The following is a 6,019-nucleotide window of genomic DNA, read 5'->3' as shown; positions in this document are numbered from 1 at the left end:
TGCACTGGTCACACAAACACACACGGTCCAGTACACTTATCCAGGACTGTCTGCATGGCAAAAGGTTTCAAAAAAATGTACAGGAGTTCAACTTCTATGAGAAAATCTCATCTGGAGTCCATCCATACAGTATGTATGTCACGGCCCGGAAATGTCCGACCTCCTCCATCCACACCTCTGTGGCTGAAACTGCAGCCGACGTCAACCGGGACGCCGAATGGAGATGAGCACTCGGTCCGCTGTTGCTAGCGGCGGGCCCGAGTATTATTAAACAGAGCTTGAAATGTTCCACCAAGGGTCACTCCATCCAAATTGAGCACACGATAAAATACATCAGAAGTAAACCCAGAAGCCACAAACCATGAACTTATGTGTTGTTTTTATTACTTTACTGTACTCTGTTTTCTAATAATAAAACAGGCGTGGGAGAGTTTTAGCACCAACAAAACAGTTGTCTGGAAAGCAAAATTGCAGAACTTATGAAAAATATGCGTCAATACTGTGAATACAGTACTTTTGCACATGTTAGTTGTTTTCAGTAGGTGTTTTTAAGAAAATGCACGTCTTTGACAATATCAAGGCAGTTAATCTGTTCCATAACTCCCACAAAAAACAGCAAATTCCATTTTTAATACATCTTAAGAGGCGGCACATGGGATCAGCTGGTAAAGCATTGCCCTCACAGTTCTGAGGTCCCGGATTCAATCCTGGACCCACCTGTGTGGAGGTTGTACAGTATGTTCTCCCCGTGGCTGCGTGGGTTTTCTCCGGGCACTCCGGTTTCCTCCCACATCCCAAAAACATGCAACATTAATTGGACACTCTAAATTGCCCCTAGGTGTGACTGTGAGTGTGACTGTTTGTCTCGATGTGACCTGCGAATGGCTGGGAACCAGTTCAGGGTGTAACCCGCCTCCTGCCCGTTGACAGCTGGGATAGGCTTCAGCACTCCCTTGTGAGGATGAGTGGCAAAAGAAAATGGATGGAAGACTTCTTGAGGAAAATGCACTATCATTTTACCATTTAAAACAATATAAATTATAATTACATAAACACAAACACAGCTCTCTCTAATCAATGACAAACTCTTCTGTTCCACTACAAGGAAACCAATGTGAATTGATGGTGGCCTGATGCGGTGAAATTTGCTGCCCCAGTCGAGTGGTGGGGACCTGAAGCGCACTTGCATCTCAAATTTTGCCTGTAACACAGGGGGAAAAAATTGGGCAAGTATCTCAAAAAACACGTAGGTGGAGGTATTTGTATCGTGACAAAAATTTTTGAAAAGCTTAGCAGCAAAAATTTCAAATTTCACAACTGCTCGACCAAAAACAAATTCAACTACGAAACTGAAAAAATGTGTTGAATTAACGTATTGGTTAATATATATTTATATATATATATATATTTTTTGTAGGAAACGAATGTAACATTATGCCAGTTCGTCCCAATTTAACCATGTGCAACTGAACATTATCGACTTTCGTATGAAAGGAGCAATGACAAAAGATTTTCTAAAATAACGACTTTAGGAAATATAATTTACTATTAAGTAAAAGTTGTCATATACTAGTAAAACTTTTTTTTTTCAGGGAATAATGTCTTCTGCGTTCACGGCATGCGTTGCATCAGAATTAACCATTTCTAGGGTGAATTTTGCTCCACACATGTAGACCGAAGCACCCAAGTGAGCCTTTCGGAGCCACAGAGGATCTCAGATTGATGACAGATCCTCTCAGCCTCTAAAGCGGAGCTTGCAAATGACCATCACCTCCTCCAGCCTTTCACGTGCAAGCTTTTCTTCCTACCCTCTTCTTTCTGGCAAATCCACTCCCAGGGCAACCCCCCCTCCCTCACCGTTACACGCTCTCTGTCTCTCATGTTACATAGTGCAGCTTTTGCGCGCTTTACAAGACAGTAAAGTCCGAAGGAAGACATGTAACCAAGACAAGGAAAAACAGAGTTCGAGAAAAGCTTCTTGGTGCCATTGTTTTTATTACTGGTGCCTGGAAACAAAGAAATAAACTGCACTAGTACCACTTTTGCTTATATACGTCTAGTGCCCAGCGATCCCCACGTCAAGGTGATTGAATATTTCAACTGCAAACAAAAGCCGATAATGACTTTTTGTTTCACATCAGCAAGAAACATGCGGTAGTTCACGATCATAATTATTTTTCTCAACGTCACATTTTATCTAGGAGTGCTTTTTATTTGATGACACCCACTTCTGCACTAAAGGGAAAGCCAACGATTTGCTTTGTGTTTACATTTAACGGAAAGACCTTAACGTGAGAAAAAAAAAAACACTTAAATCCCGCGTGTACGTCTGATGGACTTTAGTGTATAAAAAAAATCTTGTGGAGAAGAGCAATTTTTTTTTTGAATGCGCAAGTATGTGAAAAAAAGGAGACGCAGAGTACCTTGTTAGGTAAACTGTTTGACATTCACGGGGGACGATGTGATAAACAGGAAACTGCGCGACCTCCCGCAGCGTCTCGCAGCCACACGCCAGGGTCACAGCAAACATCTCCCAATATAAACATATCAGATGCACGGACAGTCGGACTTATCAGCGCTGTCAAAGCATCAAAGTGGAGCATGAACACAGTCTCGTTGTGCGACGACGACGACGTTGTGCGTTTGCGATGAGGGTGATCTGAAACGCTGACCTGAAACACGGAGTGAAAAAAGTTCAGCTGATGTTTTCGGAATTAGCACCTCGAATCTGTCGGTGAGAACCAGGAGGTGTGTGTGTGTGTGTGTGTGTGTGCGCCGGGGTGTGTATTTGTGTGTCTGTTGCATCACTCTGGCAGTCATGTGGTAAATATTGTGTTTCCTGTCTCCTCCTTTAACTATTTTGGTAATTGGCTTGTGTTAACCCTGTGACCCAGTGACTACGGGCCAGAGCCTGGTCCGTCCATTTTTGAGTGTGCGTCCGCGGCTCTAAAAAAATTCAACAAACTGTGTAGCGGCTAATAGTTCTCAAGAATCTGTTTATGGATACGCATGTGTTCAAAAGTGTGGAAATGCAGTGTGTAGGTGAAGGGGTAGTGGAGGTGGTGGTGGGGGCATTTTCTTCAAGATGCCACGTCCCCCTTTCATTGGTGCCGGATTGTACACGTAAACAAATAAATGCTACACCAAAGCATGAAATACATGACCTACTTGTTCCTGGCGGGAAATAACAAAACAGTAATTAGGTATACAACGAGAGCACCACAACACATGCAGAGCAGACAAGGCATCTGTAAAGCTTATGCGCATCATTTAAAAAAAAAAAAAAAAAAAAAACACTTTTGGTATTCCCTTGTTTAAGGGTCACCACAGTGGGCAGCTTCCGGTATTATAACTACATATTCTTTTATTACACTCTATATTACTTTGTAATATTATTATACTTGATATGATGCTTGTTAGAATTACCAATACTTATTTTGGGGAAATGTCTACATATAGTAGTTTGCAAAACAAAGAACTCATGCCTAATAATGCCTTGTGGTTCCTGCAGTTAAGGAAAGAAATGTGATAAAGGAGGCAATATGGTAATTTTTCTGATGACTATGATGTGTCTGATGATACGCATCATGTGCCATCATAAATGTTTTTGTCATTTGGAACAGTTTAATAGGTTTATCCAGTATATGCTCTTTCTTGCAGCAATATTCAGGCCAGGCCACCAAACCTGTCATTTGCCTCTGCCGGAAAAAAATATAAAACCTCAATAAAATGAATTTTAAAAATATTTTTTTTTTTACCAGGCAAAGTGTCCTACATGTTGATCTCATTTTTCACTTATTTTTCTTGAGCGATTGAGGGGTAAACTAAAGATTCGGGGATGTTCATCAATTATTGCCCACCGTGAAGCCCTTTGAGACAATTTTGAGATGAAGTGCTGTACAAATAAACTTCATTTGATTTGACAGGATTATTGAATTCAATTTAAAATATTCTTTTAAGCTACCTTGAGGACTGCAAACATACCCTTTGCCCTCCCTCCCCAATTCCTAAAATAGTTTTTTTTTAAATTTGTGCTTCTAGTTAAGGCAACTATGCTTTATTTACAATGAGAGCAATAGAGCAGTTTAGTTTCAAATCACTATTTAGTCACATCCATGGGTTTTCACATTTTTTTCATATAATTTTTTTTCACATTTTATTTTCACATTTTATACACACACACACACAATCATCCATTTTCTTTATGGCTTATCCTCATGACGGTCACGGGGAGCGCTGCATCCTTTCCCAGCTGTCAATGGGCAGGAGGCGGGGTACACCCTGAACTGGTTGCCGGCCAATCGCAGGGCACTATATATATATATATATATATATATATATATATATATATAAACACATGCACACTGTGTTACAGGTACAGTATATACTGTACTGTACTCTTGGGAGGCCTCTCATCCAATTCCCCTCAACAAGCTGCCGTGCGTTAGCATGTCAGCTGTAACTCAATCAACCGCGCTCGAGAATGTCGAACTTGGCCGTGAGGTCCACGCACGGCAAAGGGATTTGTATTTTCCACGTCATGTGCACGAGGAAATAAATGATTGTAACTAAATGCCATGATTGCAAGTAAACATCTACTGTGTGGGCATGTGCGTGTGTGCTCACAGTTAGGCGGAGGGAGGGAAAGCTCAGGGGCGAAGACTGGGGCCAGTTAGCTGCTGCCGAGTGCTTGGAGTTCCACAACAAACGAGCAATTAAGGAGTTCCATTGGGATCCCTTTTTGTCCCGGAGGCTGATTAGATTGCCTGGGATGTGTTAACTGCTCCTCTTATCTCCTTTTCTTTCCTTCCAAGAAACACGATTATGCTTTAGATTCAATTTACCAACAAGTTCAGCTGCAGAGAGAAAAGAAATATTAAGTGTGAAGAAAAAGTATTGGATATTCATTAACAGTTAGACTCATTGGTGGAGCTAAAATAACCAAAATTAATTTTAGGCATGTACAGTATAATGAAGTGAAGATGTACAGCATTGCAAACCATAGGTAATACTGTAAACCATCCATCCATCCATCCACTTCCTCTGCCGCTTATCCTCATGAGGGTCGCGGTGAGTGCTGGAGCCTATCCCAGTTGCAACGGGCAGAAGGCGGATTACATCCTGAACTGTTTGCCAGCCAATCGCAGGCCACATGGAGACAAACAGCCGCACTCACAATCACACCCAGGGGGAATTTAGAGTGTCTAATAAAAAAATAAAAGTATTGGATATTAATTTAATAATTTGACTAAAGGAAGGAACTAAAATAACACAATAACCAAAATTAATTATTGGCATGTACAGTAAGATAAAGTGAAGTTGTAACCCCTCTGCAAACTAAAAGCAATAAACCACAATGTTAATTACTCTTAATCACAAAGACCTGTTCAATAGATTTATGATCAATTTGGTGTATTAATAATTAGACAAAAGTATAAATTCATATATTTAAAAATAATTTTAAATAAATTATATCGTAAATGTAGACATAGACGTTCATTTATAGTGTCCAAATTAGAAATTTCACAAAAAATACAGGTTACGGAGTAATGTTGAAGGAATAAATAATCATAATATTCATAAAAACATACAATGACTTATTGTGTGGTTAAACATGCGGTTTGGAAATGTGTGTATCAGTTTTACATCACAGGGGAACAACAGGCTAGTCGTGTGCCAGTTCACTCAAGTCCAATCAGGCCGCCTGCACATCTGCCCTATCAGTCCTGGAAGCATGTCCAAACAAAGCATCTCTTTGTTTGTATTGGCGCTGGCCACTCAGCCCACTCGCTAACACTAATAGAAGATTGCGGCCATGCGTCTGCTCCGTGATGCATACGACGACGCGACTGCAGTTGAACATTCGATTCAATTCCAGTAAAAACAACATCACGTAAATAAAAGTCAAATTCCATCGCAAAGTTCAAGTAGTTATTGTCAGTGTTACCTCCACGCCGCTTCAAAACAAAAACCATTTGAACATCATCACGTGCTGAATGGCTGCCATGTACAGAATGTA

The 6,019-nt window shown here is 40.7% G+C and overlaps 1 long non-coding RNA gene across 1 annotated transcript; it reads right to left on the bottom strand.

The window, feature by feature from the left end:
* Positions 1-436: 436 nt before the first annotated feature.
* LOC133498364 (uncharacterized) lies at positions 437-2,921 on the bottom strand. Its single transcript, XR_009794276.1, has 3 exons — positions 2,673-2,921; positions 2,424-2,578; positions 437-1,201 (listed from the first exon to the last, which is right to left on the bottom strand). It is a non-coding gene; the product is annotated as an uncharacterized LOC133498364 (long non-coding RNA).
* Positions 2,922-6,019: the final 3,098 nt, after the last annotated feature.

This window comes from Syngnathoides biaculeatus, chromosome 3 (genome assembly GCF_019802595.1).
Source record: "Syngnathoides biaculeatus isolate LvHL_M chromosome 3, ASM1980259v1, whole genome shotgun sequence".
NCBI lineage: Eukaryota > Metazoa > Chordata > Actinopteri > Syngnathiformes > Syngnathidae > Syngnathoides > Syngnathoides biaculeatus.
Note: the sequence above shows the minus strand (reverse complement) of the source record. Positions and strands in the feature narration are given on the sequence as shown.